This window comes from Archocentrus centrarchus, chromosome 10, assembly GCF_007364275.1.
Source record: "Archocentrus centrarchus isolate MPI-CPG fArcCen1 chromosome 10, fArcCen1, whole genome shotgun sequence".
NCBI lineage: Eukaryota > Metazoa > Chordata > Actinopteri > Cichliformes > Cichlidae > Archocentrus > Archocentrus centrarchus.
Window position 1 is genome coordinate 2,258,060 of NC_044355.1, and position 20,746 is coordinate 2,278,805.

A 20,746-nucleotide genomic window follows, 5' to 3' on the forward strand; every position below is an offset into this window, starting at 1 on the left:
TAAAGATATTTAATTTTAAAGTTTTAAATTAAAAAATTTAATTTATTTATTAGTCATAGAGCCCATGATTAATCATTTTGGCCTTATGAAATTTCAAATATTGCAGGGCTTAAGGCATTTACATATAAAAAATTAAACCAATTATAAATAAAATGGTTAATAGATTAGCAACAATTAAAAGTGCAACTCTGAAATGTAACAAATGTTCCTGAGAATGAACAAATCTGTTTAATGAATAAAAGTGTTATTTGTGTGTTTGCTTGTCCTAATTTAAATGTATGCTGTCATGTGCTGTTCAAATGATCCTCTTGGAGAACCTTGGTTTTAACCCATTTAAATAACATTTACTTGACTTCAAATTGCTGTGACAACTTAAAATACTGTTAAAGTTTGAGACCTAATGCTAAGTATCAGGTACAAAATATTACAGATTCAAAAGGAACATAATAGGAAGAAAAAAGAAAAATCCATTTTTAGCAGCTCAGCATTTTTTAAACCATTTTCCTTTTTAATTAAATACATGACAATGGAGAGCAACAGGAAATATGGAAACAAAGAATGGGGTTTACGTGCAACTGCAGCCTCTGACTAGACTTCATGCCAGATTGTTATGGTTCCATGCCATGTGTTTGAAACCACTGGGCCACCAGGACACCGCTTTTGATGGTTTTCTTGGTGGAAAGAAACAATGTTTGTCTTTGATGAGTTTGTGCCATGGCACCAATAATAAATAATGAACCATGAGGGTGGCATCTTTACGTGATCCACCCAGAAATAGCCGAAAGAGAAAAAAAAAAGAAAGAAAAACACAGTAAACAAACCATTTTTTTTAGACTTCCTTCCAAATCCATTTATACGTGGTTGCTTAAACAAATCAACCCATCTTGTTCAATTTTTTTAAGCCTTACATGAGGCGTGTTACACATTTGGCATCAGTCCAGTGAAGAATACACTGCCAATGTTTTTGTAAGTCCACTGAATTAGCTAAATGGTAACAATGAATAGTGATGGATAATCGATCCAAGTGGATATCAAACCACAATCCATTATTTCTCCAAAATAGTGTTTTTTGTTTGTTTTTTTTAAATACCTGACTGGGACAATAAAAAACAAGCTCTAGACCTAAAGAGACATGATGAGCGCACTGGATGAGATTTTTTAAAAAGACCAAATAAATCACTCAGTAGCCAAAATGTAAAAAGCTGATCTTAATGCCACACAAATATACAATGGAAAAAACTTTGCCCAAACAAAACTACAAACTCAAACAAACCATTGATAACAGCATGCCTAACTAGCATATTGCTATGGAAGTTCCTGATAACTCAAATATTAAAAAAAACACACAAAAAAAACCTAAAGTCTAAAAGTAAAAAACAGTCCAGATTCAGCACAATTTAATAGTGATGGTTAAACACTGCAAATACTGTATCTGTATTTAAGACCCAAAGGAAAAGATGAATCACATCCTACATTCACTCATCATGCTGTATTTTAAATGCTACTGGCTTTGAAACCAAACTGTTGTGGTGAAGAGAGCTGAGCCAAAATGTGAAGCTTTTGATTTGCCAGTCCAAACCTCACCTTTGGTCATGAGATATTAGATATTATTAGAGTAAGGTCACAAATACAAGTGGCCAAAATAAGCTTTCTCCATAAAGGTGGCTGAGCCAACCCTTAGAGATGGGGTGAGACACTTGGACAACTTAAGGGATCTCTAATTAGAAAGGAACCAGATCAGGTGGTTCAGGCTTCTGGTTAGAATATAAGACATTCCCTTTGGAGGTTTTCCAGGTAGCTCAAATTGGAAGGCGACTGTCTGGTTAGACCCAAAAATTGCTGGCGTGATTAAATATCTAATCCGGCCTTTCTCAGACTGCGGGGCACGGGCCGCGAATGACCTGGGAGAAACGTCATCCAGAACAAATGTTGAACATTGGATTAATTATCAAGGCAGAACAAGGAAACGTTAGCAGGTACGTTAGCACAGCGACTAGCCAAACTCTCTACGCTGTTACAGTCTGCTGTGTACATAGAGCCATTGTGCTGCTGCTTCTTCATCCATGATGGAAAAAGTTTGAGAACCACTGACCTGATCTGTCTTGGGAAAGCCCCAGGAGGAACTGGAAAGGAGGATGTCTGCAATGCCCTGCTTAGCCTGCTGCCACCACAGCCCAACTTTGGATAAACTGAAGTTGATGGATGAATGAATGCCACTGAAATGTGTGCCATTTTGTGCCATGCATACCATTGCCCACACAATGCCACTGCTGCCAAGTATTGCTAAGGTTAGCAGTGCTAGCACCAGCAGCCATCTTCCCTTGCATTTACCACACATACCATACCACTTTATTTATAAAGCACTCTTAAAAACAACAGCAGGGCTGACCAAAGTGCAGTACAGTAACATCGAACATATCCTAATATGATTACTCATTAAATGTTCACAACATTAAAAGGCATGGAGAAAGGAGTCTTTCATCTGCCAGAGCAAATGGTGGTGCAACATCGATGTTGTACATTAAAAGTCTAAAACATATTTTAGGTTTAGCTGAAAAAACAAAAAGACACCTTATTAGTTCTTAAACCGCCTCGCCTGCGACTCGTTTAAATCAAAGAGCTGTAAGTGGAAAATCTGACATCCATTCAAGGTAGATTTAAAAGCCTGACAGGTGCAACACTTAAGTTTGCAAAGGCTGATGGGTCGGTAAATGGACTGGTTCTTATATAGTGCTTTTCTACACTACTCATTCACATACATTCATATAGGCACTTTCTAACATTCACACATTCAGGGGTTCAGTATCTTGCCCAAGGACACTCTGGCATGTAGACTGGAGCAGCCAGGGATTGAACCGCCAACCCTCCAATTAGTAGGTGACCTCCTCTGCCTCCTGAGCTACAGCCACAGGGTTAAAAGATGGTTTTAAAGATTGCACAAACTGGAGTGTCGTGCATAACAATTTAGGCAGAAATGCAGCCATGAAAGAGCCAGTTATTCAGCATTATGAAGATATGCTGTTCAAACCTTTAAATATTTGTGCTGCCAACCCATAATGTACGGCCCTGTCACCAAATTATCAGAGATTTCACGGTGCTGACTTTCACAGCCCCCACCACCACCACCCTGCCAAAGTATTGTTGGATTTCCTCCTGAAACACACCATGCATAAGGTTTCCTTTAAAGCTAACCACATTTGTCTCACTATCACTTTGATGTTATAAAACTGTGCTGCTGTCACAATCTGTAATCCAAACACCAGGGAAGAAAACAGCTTCACATTAATTTTTCTACCATGCAAAAAAAAAAAAAAAAAATTTCCTTGACTGTGGCATTAAAAATTGGTAAGCTTGGACTTCTTTGTAGTGCTAACTAGCATTGAAGGCTCCAGCCACAAACACAGTCCAGTCAGCGACAAAGTAGAAAAGCACAAAAAAGTAAGGCGGGGTAGAAGTCCTTCACTGAGATTACCTGACTAGCTGCATTACAGTGAAGAGGGATAAGTAAATAGTTAAGGATGACACATGCGTGCTATGTGAACAGTTCTCTCCCCCGGCTCCGTCCAAGGCTGATATACTGTAAAAGGAGAAACACGAGATGTATGTGTCTGCAGCGGTAGCAAACAACACAACATAAATCAAGTCTGTGATGATGTCATTAGATTCCTGTGAGAGCAGAGACATTAAAACTTGCACAGCATGAATGCAGCCCTGAGAGTATATTCTCTGCGTAATGTCTGAATTTTATGTTTCTAATGCAAAAAGACAAAAAACCGTCCTCGAGGCTTCTGGTCCTGCAGGATCTACCATTCCAGGATGCAGTTGGAGCACATTTGTTTCACATGCACAGCTGAGACTGTGGCAAATCGTGGCTCGTTTTGATTTGAAATCAAATTTATAGGAGGCCATGTTTATTATGTATTCAAAATGTTTGTGGTATAGGCATGAATAAAATTTTAAAATGAATGATTACCAAAAACAGCCAGTGTACCTACACATATTGGGAAGCTATTTTTGTAAAATCCAACTGAAACTCTGGACTATGTTTGTCCCACAGTATTATCTGCTTTACATCAGCTACAGTAATTTCTAAAGTATGACAGGCTATCCAAGTTGTAAAATTGGGGCATCCATCCTGAATGCACTACACCGTTATCTTGAGGCAAAAAAACATTTCGTAGGATGTAGTCATCTCGGTTTTTAGCGAGGCACACGGCTTTCATCTGCAACAAAATACAATGGATGATACCTCCATAGTGCTTCGCACTGAAGCCTGGGCCTGGTTGCTTGTGTGGTATGTTGATTAAGGCAAAACCAGCAGTTTTTAATCCTCTGTGCTTTGACTTTGCTGCAGTGGGATCGAACTTTGTACTAGGCAGCTGGCAGGGTGTAAAGTTTAAAACTGGTTTTATTAGCCTGCTGAACAAATGAACTACCAATATTTTATCCATCCATCCAAGAGCACTGAAATTCAACTGTTCAGTCACACTTAAAAACGTTACGTTACTGGCAGTCATGGGTTCACATATGCACTCACTGACCACATCATTAGTCAGACTTCGCTAGTACTGCGTTGGACCCCCATTTCCCTTTAGAATTGTCTTAATTCTTTGGAGCACAGATTTAACAAGGTGCTGAAAACTTTCCTCAGATTTTGGCCCACGCTGATATGATAGCATCACACGGTTGCTACAGATTTCTTGGCTGCACGTCCATGATGTGAATTTCGTGTTCCATGACATCCTGAAAGCGCTGTACTGGATTGAGACTGTGGAGGCCATTCGAGTACAGTGAACTCACTGGAATGCTCAAGGAAGCAGCAATCAGATGATCTGAGCTGTTGGTTCATAGTGGAAGCAGTCATCATATGGGTACGCTGTGGCGATAAAGGCATGGAGATGGTGGTGCTTCAGTGATGCTCAAAGTGCACCAAGAAAATATCCAACACCATTACATCACCAGCAGCAGCCCATGTATTCATGTTGTCTGCAACAGATTCTGACCCTCCCGTCTGAATGCTGCAGCAGAAATCAAGTTTTCCAGTCTTCGATTGTCCAATTTTGGAGAGCCTGTGGAAACTGTACCCTCGGTTTCCTGTCCTCAGCTGACAGGAGTGGCACCCGGTGTAGTGTTCAGCTGTTGTAGCCCCATCTGCTTCAAGGTTCAACATGTTGTGCATTCAAAGCAGTCTGGCCCTTCTCCCGAACTCAACGAGGCTTTTTCACCCTCAGAACTGCCGCTTACTGATCGCTCTCTATAAACCCCCGAGAAGCTTGTGTGGGAAACTCCCAGTAGATCAGCAGTTTGTGAAATACTCAGGCCAGCCTGTCCGGCACCAGCAATCACGCCATGTTTAAAGGCACCTTTCTTCCACATTCTGGTGCTCAGTTTGAATATCAGCAGTTCGTCCTGACCATCTTGCAGTGAGCTGCTGCAGTGTGACTGATGCAAATATCTAATCAGCCAATGAGCAGATCATCTAATAAAGTGTAGTGCATTAAAAAAAAGCAACTGTGGAATTCATCGATGCTCACGCTTCAAAAACGTCAAGTTTGAATAAACAGGCAGCGAGTTTGGAGGCACTTATTGCTTGTTTTCATGTTTTTGTCTGATTTGTTGATAATAAGAAACATACAAAAGGTCATATTTATTTTCAAGCTGACGCTAAAGCTCAGATTTAATGGACAGGTGTTGCGGTAACCCACGGATCTAAACAGCTTCCTGTTCCGTGCTGCAGGCTGTGTAGTGTCACAGCACAGTAACCGAGCCGCTGCATGTGAATAATTCAGATATGAGTCATCCTCTCCTCTTCTCACAATTACCAATTAGGAGAAGAAAGAGCCCTAAAACGCATCGTTTATAAGTTTCAGTAGTGCAGACATTAATTTTTGCCCAAGTTAACCCGTCTGCTCGAGTTAGACATCAGGGTACAGTTCAGAGGACGGGAGCAGCAGGGGGGCTCCTGCCGCCTTTTGAAAGGATTTGAAGCAGTTCAGATGCTGCGGAGGGGGCAGGAAGTACAATAGTGACGGCAATGCTCTTCAACACTGTAATCCCTTTGTCCCGTTCAAGGATTAAAGTCCTTTAGCTGCGTTCATTATTTTTGTGTGTGTGTGTGTGTGTGTGTGTGTGTGTGTGTGTGTGTGTGTGTGTGTGTGTGTGTGTTGGGGACATGTTAACAGATGAACCCTGAAAAGAAGGAAAGAAATCTCTGGCTCTCAGTGAATTACAGGTCAGGCTCTCTGAACCTTTGACAGCACCTGCTGCTGTATTGCAAGTTTTTAGTGTTGCACCAACAAAACTGAAAACAGGAAAGAGCAGAGATACCCAAAACAGTTCACAGGAAATTCCTGATTTCCTTCCAGTGAGAGAAAGATGAGGCATTTAAAATATTTTGTTTATGTTCCAACTTTGGGTGTGTGTGTTCTGGACACTGAATATTCCTTTCTATAGAATTAAAACAAATTCACACTGAACACCTCACAGTGCCTAATTCACACACACACACACACACACACACACACACACACACACACACACACACACACACCCCTACACAGCTTCCACACAAGGTGACAGTAACAACTTGAGAAGGATGCCCCCCCCAAACACTGGAAGTCAGACCCTTGAGCCTGTGATCATGTATAGGAAACACAACAAGCCAGCAACCTTGGATCCTATCAGAGAGATACTGTACACAGGGGTCAGTGAGGCAGCCCAATCAGCCCAAAGTGAGAAAGCTGTCAGTGAGCCACAGTACAGTCACCAGATAGCTGCAGAGGTTTGGTAACATGGTTACTGCCTGGGCAATCAGATAAATCAGGTTACCTAAAACCTTCACAATGATCACACTGTTTAAACCACCGCAGGATGTTCTCAGCTGATTTTCAAACACACGTTGAAAAGGTGTTAATGCATCCATCTCTCTTATATACATACTTAGGAACTCAGTAATCTCTCAGTGGAAGTGGATTCTCCTGAGTTTGTGGCAGGTGTTGGGTTTTCTGTCCTATTAAGGTGACAAAATGTCTGGAGCTGCTCTTTGCTTTCACATTTATTTTTGTCACTGCGTTTATTGATAGTACAGTGCAGAGAGCAGGGGAAAGAGGATGTGTGTGTGTGTGTGGGGGGGGGGTACAGGAAATTGTCTGGAGCAGAATTTAAACCGGGCCCTGAAGTAGGCGTCAGCATTACGGGTTACCAGCTCATCTCGGTGAGCTGCAGTGGCGCTCCAAGCTGCTTTTTTCTAACAACTGTAGAAAAGACTGAAGGAGCTGCTGGAACGTTTTGCTGATCTTGTACCAATTTGATTTCTGAATCAGTCCATGTTGTTGTGATCGTAATTTACCAGCTTAACCAATATTTTTGAAATGACTGATGCATTTGAACCACATTCGCTAAGCTATTAAAACAGTAAGCTACTGTAGTTAGCCGCGTTTGTTGTACATCCACTTATTTACTAAAACTCACTTTTACATTTCTGAATGTTTCATCTACAGTTTTGCCAAAATAATAAATCATGAGTTTCAGTCGTGATCCAGTGGTGAACAAAGCCTGGGCTCAGTGAGGTTCGAGGGACTGCCAAAAAAAAAAAAGGTGCGGGGGGGGGCAGCCATTGTAAACTGTGAGCTTAAGCAGGTGGAATAAAAACTCCTATTAATTTCAGTAACTCTCTGGAACACATTAGAGTAAAGAATTTCTCCATTTTAGAGACTTTGTATTGATACTGTAATAAAAGCCATTGTTTGAGGGGGCCAAGTAGCCAAAATAGCTTATTATTCAGGGAAACGATTGCCCTGTCTGTGCCGCAGTCAACTCAGCATGATGATCATCACACAGATGAAAGACGGGTGGGGGGGAGTGTTTTGGTCCTCACATGAACAGGTGGGAACATTAACTGCAGTTGGCAGGTTGTGCTAACAAGCTGGAGGGCGTTTGGAGGCTTTCTGAGATGTGTGCGTCTGCACTGTGGCTAATTAATCACAGAGTACTGACACAGTTAAAATGAGGCAAATGGCTGTGCTTCTCCAGGAACAGAGAAATAAATGGGTGTGTGCTCTCTAATTGATTCCTCATTTTCACAGACTTCAAACGCAAACGAGAGTTTTTAATCAGATTACAGTTCTGGATGATTCAAAAAAAAGAAAAAAGAAAAGAAAAGAATCAGCCAAATTAAGAAATGTTAAATTTACTCCTGGAGGAGCGTCGATTCTCTTCCTGACAATGTTGGGAATATAATGACCTTATGCTAATAATGCCCATAAAAAAAGAGAGAGAGATAAAAGATCCCCCTCAGGGTTTTGAGAAGTGCTGTTTTGGGTTAGATGTTCTTTCATGTCTTTGGGTTTGTTTTACATCTAGTCAAAAGTAAGCAAACTTTTTGGAAACTGGAATCCTCTCGCCGGGCTGCATAAAACTGCAAGCAGGAACTCAAAGAGAGGACGGCCTCGTAGCGCTCATTGAATTCCCACTTTATTACTTGGTTTACATAGTTTTAAATGTCCGCCATGGCAAACATCTGCCATCCATTCAAACTATTTAGTTAACAGTGATTTAAGGCTAAACAAAAGCAAAGGGGATTGGATGTCACAGTTAGTCTTGGATGTATGAAGTATGTCATGAGTAAGTCCTTTTATTTAGATAGCAGGGATTCTGTAAAAGTGACCAGATACTGTGTGATGATACGAGATGAAGCCTGTTTGTCACAGTTACACTGTTTACATGATTTTTTAATATCCCACCAGTTTGTTTACAGAGATTGGGTTTCAATTACCCAGCTGAGTTTTTATAGAGGAGCCCCTCTGCTGATGCTGGACTACAGTCAGTGTCCACTTGTACAGTCTTTATTTTTCTGGAGATCCCACTGGGGGGCTCGGGCCTTGCTGAATCTACATTATCATCCTTATTAAAAATAATCTTTTTGTATTTCAGTTCAAAAACTCTCTCGCTTCAAGGGCATGATTAATGATTAAGAAGGAAAACCTCTCATCTCTGAAGCTCTTAGAGACATCAAAGCTCTTCAGCTTATTGTTAGACTGGGTTTATATCCTGCAGCACAGCGAACACTTAACTGCATTAAGGAGTTTCACTCAATGGGAGGCAAAGAAGAAATCTGGCAAGTGACCTGTAAGCTGCCAAGAATGTATTTTATCCAAGTATATTTATGCTGTGTATGTGTATTCAGTTGGGTTTAAATGGAGTGTAATATGGATGTGAGCATATAAATGTTTACAGTCACATATACAGTTCAGTATTTCATAAGATTTTCCCCAGTGGCTGGTTAATGTTGAGACTGGTCTTAACCTAAAATACAGGCCAGGACCTGTGCATACATCATACTGTCTGTCAGATATACATTTATTTTTTTTTTTAAAGGATGCAATGTTACATTTGCAGAAAGTTGCACTCAGTGACCCCAAATCCAATACACTTAAATTTATCTGCTGCTGTATTATTTAATAAATGTGACCAAGTGTAGTGGATTAAATCAATGAAAAGCAATGAATATGCATCACAAAGTTAAAGGTACGTTTTTTTTTTTAGGGGGGTGAATTTTAGAGGGTTCAAATCCCAGACAACCTTGCAACTAGTGAAACAGCACGGTGATTTTTGGAAAAGACTGAGGGCAGGAAATTATTTCATACTAGTTCTGTTCTCTGAGATATCTGAGTATATTTTGGCTTTTTGTTGTTTTTACTCATCTGTCTGAGAGAACCCAATTTACTAACACTACTAATCTTATTGTGAAAAGTTCAGCTGCTCACCCTTTCCTGTTATGTTTCCCTACGACAGTGCTTCTCAATTATTTTCTGTTACGCCCCCCCTAGCAAGAAGAAAACTAATCGCGCCCCCCACTCCCCACCGTGACTATCCATCTCTGCATAACATTTTATCCTTATTAACATTAAAGAAAAGAAAAAAGAAAGACATATGGTCAAACTTACAAAGAATAACTTTATTAAATCGTGTTTTAAGTCTGCAACAGAAAAGATTTTAAGTGCATCATTGCCTGAAATTAAAAATAAATAAATCCTTGTTTAAACTGTAAACATGTTTGACCAACTAATTGCACCATTGCAAAATTAAATCAAATCAATAAATAATATTTAATAATTATAATAACTAATAAACTACAAAAACTAAAAAAATAATAACTAATTTATATTCAGTTCAGCAACATTAACTCAGGAGCACAATATATAAAACACTTGAACCTACAAAACAAAAATGAATTAAACAATTTGTGCTCATTTTTTCTTTCTTTTTTGATCAAAATGAGGAGGAAGTCAGGTTTAATGGCTACAATGAGCACGTTTTGCAGTGCACAGCTTTTCGAAGCGAGGTTCGAAGCATGATAGTGCAACTCTCAGCTCCTGCTCAATGTTTAGCTGGGACCTGTACTTGGTCTTCAGTGCAGCAACAGCAGAGAAGCCAGTCTCACAAAGGTAAGATGTTGAAAAAGGAAGCAGAATGCTTATAGCTTTCTCCCCTAAGAGTGGATACTGCCTCTCTACACTCAGCCAGAATGCACTGAGTGTCTGTGATGTGAACCTCAGTCTCAATGTGGAGTCAGACGTCATGTCAATGAACTGCTCCTCTTCTGCAGAGCTGAAACCAGTTGGAGCTGGTGCACTGAAAGGGTCTCTCACCCAGTCATACTGGGAACTGTTTTCAGGGAAGTACTTTTTAAAGAATCCAATCAGTGAAGAAATATGCTGCTTAATGTGTGGAATCACTGAGATAGCATCATAGTCATTAGTGTCCACAAATTCATGCAGGTTCTCAAATGAATCGGTGTTTCCTTCATCAAGTTGCCTGCCCCACATTGCAAGCTTTCGGGTGAAAGAGCTAATCCTGTCTGTGACCTGAGGGAGGTGTTTATCTTTCCCTTGAAGCTGTAGATTCAGTTCATTTAGCTTTCCAAATATGTCACTCAGGTAGGCCAGTTTTCCCAGGAAGTTCTCATCACAAAATTTTTCTGCCACTTCATACTTGTGCTCCTGCTCCAAAAACACTCTTATTTGCTCTCTGAGCTCAAAAACTCGGGACAAGACTTTTCCTCGTGACAACCACCTTGCTTCACTGTGATAGAGCACAGCTTGATGTTCGGCTCCCATCTCCTCACAGATGGCAGAGAAGACTCTTGTTTTTAGTGGTCTAGTCTTTATAAAATTGACTACACCTATGATATCAGTCATAACCTCACTTAATTCAGGGGAAAGTTGCCTGGATGCAAGTGCTTCTCTGTGTATAATACAGTGTGTCCACTCAGCATGAGGTGAGGCTGTCTTGATGAGTGCCCTAAGTCCTTTTCTCTTCCCTGCCATGGTTTGTGCACCATCACTGCAAACACCAATGCAGTTCTCCCACTTTAGCCCATTCTCAGTCAAAAAGGAGTCCAGAATTTTGAATAGCTCTTCAGCTGTGGCTCTGTCTCTGACATATTTACAAAAAAGTAGATCCTCACACAGGGAGTTTGACAAGTCAAAACGTACATAAGCAATAAACAGACAGTCTTTGTTGCTGTCAGTTGCTTCATCAAATTGTAAGGCAAAACGTTTGTCTTTGAGTTTATCTACCAGCTGTTCATGAAGATCGTTAGCAATGTCATCTATACGTCTGGCGACAGTGTCATTGGACAGAGGGATAGTTTTTAGTTTTGCTGCACTGGCGTCGTCCAGCATGACAGAGACCATGTCTAATGCTGCAGGCAGTATCAGCTCCTCTGCTATGGTGTGGGGCTTTTTGCACTGCGCAATTTGGTACGCCACCTTATATGATGCTAACAGCGCTCGATGGTTTACTGAAGTAGCCTTCACAAAGCGGGATGACTGTTGGCAATATTCAGCACGTTTTCGCTGAAAAAACTCTAGCGGCTTACCGGCGTGATTGGAGTGTAACGTATTTAAGTGACGCGCTAATTTATTTGGCTTCATGCTGTCCGCTGCGAGCATTTTTAGACACAGCAAACACACCGGTCTTTCCTCTTCTCCAACTGTAGTGACAGTGAAGCCAAGCGCTAAATACGCTTCGTCGTATTTCCTCGTCTTAGCTTTCGGGTGACTTTCTTTTGTCTCATTATCTTTGTCTCTCTCCGCTTTTCTTTTCATCCCTGTTAAAAACTTTTTCATGTTGGGGGTTGTTATGTTGAATAACGGAGGCTATAGACAGAACGCAGTCGGAGCTTTCTGTTGACTCAACACTGCTAACCAAGGCAAACCTGTTGTAACAATGACAGCGCCACTGCCGCCTACTGTAGTGGATGTGCAATTACACTTTATACTAGTACGGCCCAAAAAAAAAAAGCCTGTTCCCCAGGGTCACACGCGCCCCCCCAGGTATCGCACCGCGCCCCCTTTGGGGGGCGCGCCCCACTATTTGAGAACCACTGCCCTACAAGCAGGTTGATGCTGCAGTGGTCAGATACGTCCTCAGAGGGTCTCCTGTCTTACAGTCAATGACAGCGGTCCCGTTTTGTTCTGCGAGCTGCAGGGCCGTTCTAAGCAGAACACGCAGCAGACGGAGAGTAAGATCTGAGAAATATATACCTCACAAACACAATGTTTCAAAATACTAACAAGTTTGTGTTAGTGCAAAAACTTCATTCAGCTTCGTGTTCGCCCATCCGGCTGTTAAAAAGCAGACAGCATGTTGTTCTGAGACAGATATGCTGCGATGTGTGTCATATAACACTCATTTTGGCACTGCAGGTTTTCTCCCTCATGTTACACTGGTCCTGTCATACAAGAAAAAGCACTGACTTTCAGTTTATTTGGACCAACATCATATTTCAAGTTTAAATAATTTCTGAGTTTAGTTTGGTGGGACGATCTAAAAACTGCAAAACAGCCATGGATGCTGTGAAAAGCAGTCACAGCAGACGAGCACTGAACCAAGCGTAAACATGTAAAAGTGATTTTGCTACCACAAACAGGTGTATTTAGATATTCATACTCTGATTCAACTGAGTATCACAGGCAACATTACTTTGCTTTTGCAGCTACCCGTCTCCAGCCTCCAGCCTGAACTCTGTTCACTGCTGAGCTTTGGCAATAGAGATGCTGCAAACCTCCTGAAAATTTAGACCATTCCATTTAATCAATCTCACATACGGCTGATTTTCTCCCAAACCCACAATAAGTAACAGCAGACTCCGTTAAGCGTTTCTCTCATTTCCACTCGGTGCCAACAGGCATTCAAACTGACACTGGAATGTGTTTTTAATCCAAAATAAAGAGTCAAACATGGGTCTTTCTGATAAAACTGACATTGGGAGCAAATATTTGCTGGTGGACGAAGGGACGGAGAAGCTGTTGAATAAAAACTGGGTACAACTTACATCAAATCCCCATCGACAAGCAGCTGTCTTTGAATAACTCAGTGAAAGAGTTTAGTCCACAACAACAATCCCATCTCCACCAAGGCCACAGTGACTTACAGTCTTCAAAATATTAAAGCCACTGAGCTCTGAAAGTCCAGAGAGCATAAAATGACCATTACATTTATTTCAACAAGAACTACAGTGTGTTGGAGCCAGACAATCACTACTCAATGTCACCAAAGGACAAAAGGAGAATATTCTCTGTGAAGGAAAACTGACGTACGCAACTCAGATAATGCTATAGTGCAACCACCTGGTATTCAGTACTAGTACTCAGCACAAACTAGTACAAGGTGCTTCTGTGGCTTTTTGAGACCCAGCATCATTTTGTTGTTTTCTCCAATATTCCTGACAATTGGTACAAAAATGGCCGATTGGGGGTTAAAAGGAGAACGGATTACTTTCTTGCACAGAGCAAACCAAAACTATCCACCATTGCAGATGAAAAGAAAACACCAAAAGTATCACAGAAGCCATCTGTCTTATGACCACAGCTGGACTCGGGATGTCAACAGCCCTCAGTCCGAGTAAGCTGTGCTGGGAAAGGACTGAGCCAGGAAGCAGCTTCGCTCAATGTCATAAATTTTCGGACAATACCACCTTGGGACTTCCTCCCAAAGAATCTACCGGCTGTACTGAAATAACAGGCATTTCCACCGAAAGGCTACATATTAGCGTGTAATGAAGGTCTTATTCATTGCGTGTCTAACAGTAATTTTAACTTGTGTGTTATCGAATGCACTCACATGAAAATGTTTAACACGTTTTATTTGTTTTGTAGGTTTCTGTTGGCAGTCTCCCAGCTGCTACTGGTAGGAACAGAAATGTTGATTACTATGGCAGGTTTGGTGAAGTCAACAGGTACCATTACATTTTAACATTTACTGGATGTGTATTTTAATGGTTAGGAGGACAGATTTTTATTTTAATATCATTTGGATAAAAAAGATTGGGGAAAAGGCACAGGCAAGAACCAAAGGGGTGTTCCAGCCAAAAGAGTCCCCAGGCTTCCTGAGGGCCTTTTAAAGGTTCCAGGTGGCACCAAGTAATTGAAGAGGGGATTGAATAGTGATCATCATTTTTATTATTGTAGATTGTGGGTGGTAGGCCAAGTGGGGAAATATATTTAGGGCCCGAGCACGAACTGTGCGAAGGCCCTATTGTAATTGCTTCGTTTATTATTTTTATTTTTTTTTTAGGGCCCGAGCACGAACTGTGCGAAGGCCCTATTGTAATTGCTTCGTTTATTAGGGCCCGAGCACGAACTGTGCGAAGGCCCTATTGTAATTGCTTCGTTTATTATTATTATTTTTTTTTTTATTATTCAGGCAAATGAATTGGCTTTTTGGGGGCTTTATCATATTCAAAAACTCATGAAACTTTACACATGCGTCACACCTGGTGAAAATTTAAGTATTTTAATGGGCTCGGGCAAGGGCGCGCCCAAATGGCTCGCTAGCGCCCCCTAAACTGGAGCCCCACCGCTGTGTTTCACGTACATGAATGAAACTTCATACACATGTATATCATGTCCAGGCGCACAAAAAATCCTCTGGGGGCCATGCCCTAAACCCAACAGGAAGTCCGCCATTTTGAATTAATTATGCAAATTTGGCGATTTGCAGCCCTCACACTTTTTCTAATAACTCAGAGGTTTTAGACGTTATCATCTTCATATTTGGTTTGTCTAACCTACACCCCCAGGGGAATCTAAATCTCGAAAATGGTGAGTTTTTGCCAAGGGGGAGGGGTCCTTATGCCCCTTTGAACTTTGATCATTCGCCATGACATTTTGATTGCCTCTCATTCATACCTACATGATCCAATGTGCATCAAACTTCTCCAGTAGGATGAGGGTGCCCCCCTGAACACATACATATGACAACATTTAATATCAGTCGCAGCGCCACCTAGTGGGAACAGGAAATGTCATATTTTACACTTGGAGGTCCAGCTCCAAGGTGGTTTAGCAGAACCATCTCAAATTTCACCTGGACAGCCTTAAGAAGTTGGACTTACTGTGTTTTCAAAACTGTGAGTTTTTGACAAAAGGGCGTGACCCTTATGGGACGGCAAAGTTCGATGATTCGCCATGAACACAAAAATGGCTGTAACTCAAAGCCATCTTGCCCAATCTGGCTCAAACTTCAGTGGTGTGATAAGCACCCTGTCCTGAACACACTCATATGCATAAAGTCCATAAACGTTAGAGCGCCGCCTAGTGGCAGCTCGGAATATCTTAAAATAGCAAGTTTTTTGAGTAGCCCCGGAGCTACGTTTTATCTACATGTATGAAAATGTACATGCTCATGTAACATACTAACACGTACAAAAAAGTCTCTTGGACCCATACCCCAAACCCTACAGGAAGTCAGCCATCTTCAATTGAAGGTGTCAATTTTTGCGATTTCCATGCCTGCTATTTGAACGAACTTGTCCTAGGGCATTTCACCCACTGACACCAAATTGGCTCCAGATCATCTACACAAGTAGCCCATCAAAAGTTATTCATGGTTTTGTAGAATATTGAACGGTGTTTCCATGGCAACCCTCTGAATTTGGACTTTTTTCAATTTCAAATTCACAGAGATTCTAAACATCAGCCCCTGGGCTGTGCTTTCTCTGTGTATCTGAAAATGTGCCTGCTGATGTAAGATGCTAACATCTACAAAAAAGTCTCTTGGACCGATAGCCGAAACCCAACAGGAAGTCAGCCACGTTCACTTTAAAGTGTCATTTTTGCAGCATTTTTCGCCTTTTCCAGGCCTTTTTGCCTCAACTCCTCCTAGGGCATTTGACCCAGTGAGACCAAAATGGCTCCAGATCATCCACACAAGTAGCCCATCAAAAGATATTCATGGTTTTGTAGAATACTGAACGGTGTTGCCATAGCAACCCTCTGAATTTGGACTTTTTTTCCATTTCAGGCCCACATAGGTTCTAAACATCAGCCCCAGGGCAGTGCTTGGTCTGTGTACCTGAAATCGTGCATGCTGAAGTAACATCCTAAGACGTACAAAAAAGTCTCTTGGACCGATAGCCGAAATCCAACAGGAAGCCTCACATGTTCTAATTAAGGTGTCATTTTTGCAGCATTTTTCACATTTTTCAGGCCTGCTATTTGAATCATCTTCTACTACACCTTTTCATCCAGTCACACCAAAATGGCTCCAGATCATCTACACAAGTAGCCCATCAAAAGATATTCATGGTTTTGTAGAATATTGAACGGTGTTGCCGTAGCAACCCTCTAAATGTGGGATTTTACTCATATACCACAGTGCACCAAATTGTTACATCTCTGACATACATTGTCCGATGTGCCTCAAACTTCACAGGCTTAATGTGAGGGTAAGGGAGACCGGACACACCCCTCTATCAGCTTTGTTTCACACTCATAACGCCACCTAGTGGCAACAGGAAATCAGTAGGACACTGATACTCATCATCCTATGGTCATTACAGTTTCATTGATGGCTGCAGGCATTACATAGAGCATTGTGACATATTAATTAGTGGGCACTCACTGACGCCACCTAGTGGAAGCGGGAGACGATCGACGCGAAGTACGGCTAGCCTGCTGAGCCGTCAGCAGCCGGGTGAGCCAGCTACTCTCTCGTCTGCGAGAACCTCCGAGCGCGGTTCGGCTGGAGCGTGCCACGGGTCGACGCGCGGCTTGGCTGGAGCGCGCCAGGGGTCGACGCGCGCCGGGTGCGAGGGCCCGCTCATCGCCGCTTGCGGCTTTAATTATTATTATTTTTTTTTTTATTATTCAGGCAAATGAATTGGCTTTTTGGGGGCTTTATCATATTCAAAAACTCATGAAACTTTGCACATGCGTCACACCTGGTGAAAATTTAAGTATTTTAATGGGCTCGGGCAAGGGCGCGCCCAAATGGCTCGCTAGCGCCCCCTAAACTGGAGCCCCACCGCTGTGTTTCACGTACATGAATGAAACTTCATACACATGTATATCATGTCCAGGCGCACAAAAAATCCTCTGGGAGCCATGCCCTAAACCCAACAGGAAGTCCGCCATTTTGAATTAATTATGCAAATTTGGCGATTTGCAGCCCTCACACTTTTTCTAATAACTCAGAGGTTTTAGACGTTATCATCTTCATATTTGGTTTGTCTAACCTACACCCCCAGGGGAATCTAAATCTCGAAAATGGTGAGTTTTTGCCAAGGGGGAGGGGTCCTTATGCCCCTTTGAACTTTGATCATTCGCCATGAAATTTTGATTGCCTCTCATTCATACCTACATGATCCAATGTGCATCAAACTTCTCCAGTAGGATGAGGGTGCCCCCCTGAACACATACATATGACAATATTTAATATCAGTCGCAGCGCCACCTAGTGGGAACAGGAAATGTCATATTTTACACTTGGAGGTCCAGCTCCAAGGTGGTTTAGCAGAACCATCTCAAATTTCACCTGGAAAGCCTTAAGAAGTTGGACTTACTGTGTTTTCAAAACTGTGAGTTTTTGACAAAAGGGCGTGACCCTTATGGGACGGCAAAGTTCGATGATTCGCCATGAACACAAAAATGGCTGTAACTCCAAGCCAACTTGCCCAATCTGGCTCAAACTTCAGTGGTGTGATAAGCATGCTGCCCTGAACACACTCATATGCATAAAGTCCATAAACGTTAGAGCGCCGCCTAGTGGCAGCTCGGAATATCTTAAAATAGCATGTTTTTTGAGTAGCCCCGGAGCTACGTTTTCTCTACATGTATGAAAATGTACATGCTCGTGTAACATACTAAGACGTACAAAAAAGTCTCTTGGACCCATACCCCAAACCCTACAGGAAGTCGGCCTTCTTCAATTGAAGGTGTCAATTTTTGCGATTTCCACGCCTGCTATTTGAACGAACTTGTCCTAGGGCATTTCACCCAGTGACACCAAATTGGCTCCAGATCATCTACACAAGTAGCCCATCAAAAGTTATTCAGGGTTTTGTAGAATATTGAACGGTGTTGCCATGGCAACCCTCTGAATTTGGACTTTTTTCCATTTCAAATTCACAGAGATTCTAAACATCAGCCCCTGGGCTGTGCTTTCTCTATGTACCTGAAAATGTGCCAGCTGATGTAAAATGCTAACATCTACAAAAAAGTCTCTTGGACCGATAGCCGAAACACAACAGGAAGTCAGCCACGTTCACTTTAAAGTGTCATTTTTGCAGCATTTTTCGCCTTTTCCAGGCCTTTTTGCCTCAACTCCTCCTAGGGCATTTGACCCAGTGAGACCAAAATGGCTCCAGATCATCCACACAAGTAGCCCATCAAAAGATATTCATGGTTTTGTAGAATATTGAACGGTGTTGCCGTAGCAACCCTCTGAATTTGGACTTTTTTTCCATTTCAGGCCCAGATAGGTTCTAAACATCAGCCCCAGGGCAGTGCTTGGTCTGTGTACCTGAAATCGTGCATGCTGAAGTAACATCCTAAGACGTACAAAAAAGTCTCTTGGACCGATAGCCGAAATCCAACAGGAAGCCTGACATGTTCTAATTAAGGTGTCATTTTTGCAGCATTTCTCACATTTTTCAGGCCTGCTATTTGAATCATCTTCTACTACAGCTTTTCATCCAGTCACACCAAAATGGCTCCAGATCATCTACACAAGTAGCCCATCAAAAGATATTCATGGTTTTGTAGAATATTGAACGGTGTTGCCGTAGCAACCCTCTAAATGTGGGATTTTACTCATATACCACAGTGCACCAAATTGTTACATCTCTGACATACATTGTCCGATGTGCCTCAAACTTCACAGGCTTAATGGGAGGGTAAGGGAGACTGGACACACCCCTCTATCAGCTTTGTTTCACACTCATAACGCCACCTAGTGGCAACAGGAAATCAGTAGGACACTGATACTCATCATCCTATGGTCATTACAGTTTCATTGATGGCTGCAGGCATTACATAGAGCATTGTGACATATTAATTAGTGGGCACTCACCGACGCCACCTAGTGGGAGCGGGAGACGATCGACGCGAAGTACGGCTAGCCTGCTGAGCCGTCAGCAGCCGGGTGAGCCAGCTACTCTCTCGTCTGCGAGAACCTCCGAGCGCGGTTCGGCTGGAGCGTGCCACGGGTCGACGCGCGGCTTGGCTGGAGCGCGCCAGGGGTCGACGCGCGCCGGGTGCGAGGGCCCGCTCATCGCCGCTTGCGGCTTTAATTTTTATTATTATTCAGGCAAATGAATTGGCTTTTTGGGGGCTTTATCATATTCAAAAACTCATGAAACTTTGCACATGCATCACACCTGGTGAAAATTTAAGTATTTTAATGGGCTCGGGCAAGGGCGCGCCCAAATGGCTCGCTAGCGCCCCCTAAACTGGAGCCCCACCGCTGTGTTTCACGTACATGAATGAAACTTCATACACATGTATATCATGTCCACGCGCACAAAAAATCCTCTTGGAGCCATGCCCTAAACCCAACAGGAAGTCCGCCATTTTGAATTAATTATGCAAATTTGGCGATTTGCAGCCCTCACACTTTCTCTAATAACTCAGAGGTTTTAGACGTTATCATCTTCATATTTGGTTTGTCTAACCTACACCCCCAGGGGAATCTAAATCTCGAAAATGGTGAGTTTTTGCCAAGGGGGAGGGGTCCTTATGCCCCTTTGACCTTTGATCATTCGCCATGAAAATTTGATTGCCTCTCATTCATACCTACATGATCCAATGTGCATCAAACTTCTCCAGTAGGATAAGGGTGCCCCCCTGAACACATACATATGACAATATTTAATATCAGTCGCAGCGCCACCTAGTGGGAACAGGAAATGTCATATTTTACACTTGGAGGTCCAGCTCCAAGGTGGTTTAGCAGAACCATCTCAAATTTCACCTGGAAAGCCTTAAGAAGTTGGACTTACTGTGTTTTCAAAACTGTGAGTTTTTGACAAAAGGGCGTCACCCTTATGGGACGGCAAAGATCGATGATTCGCCATGAACACAAAAATGGCTGTAACTCAAAGCCAACTTGCCCAATCTGGCTCAAACTTCAGTGGTGTGATAAGCATGCTGCCCTGAACACACTCATATGCATAAAGTCCATAAACGTTAGAGCGCCGCCTAGTGGCAGCTCGGAATATCTTAAAATAGCAAGTTTTTTGAGTAGCCCCGGAGCTACGTTTTCTCTACATGTATGAAAATGTACATGCTCGTGTAACATACTAAGACGTACAAAAAAGTCTCTTGGACCCATACCCCAAACCCTACAGGAAGTCGGCCATCTTCAATTGAAGGTGTCAATTTTTGCGATTTCCACGCCTGCTATTTGAACGAACTTGTCCTAGGGCATTTTACCCAGTGACACCAAATTGGCTCCAGATCAT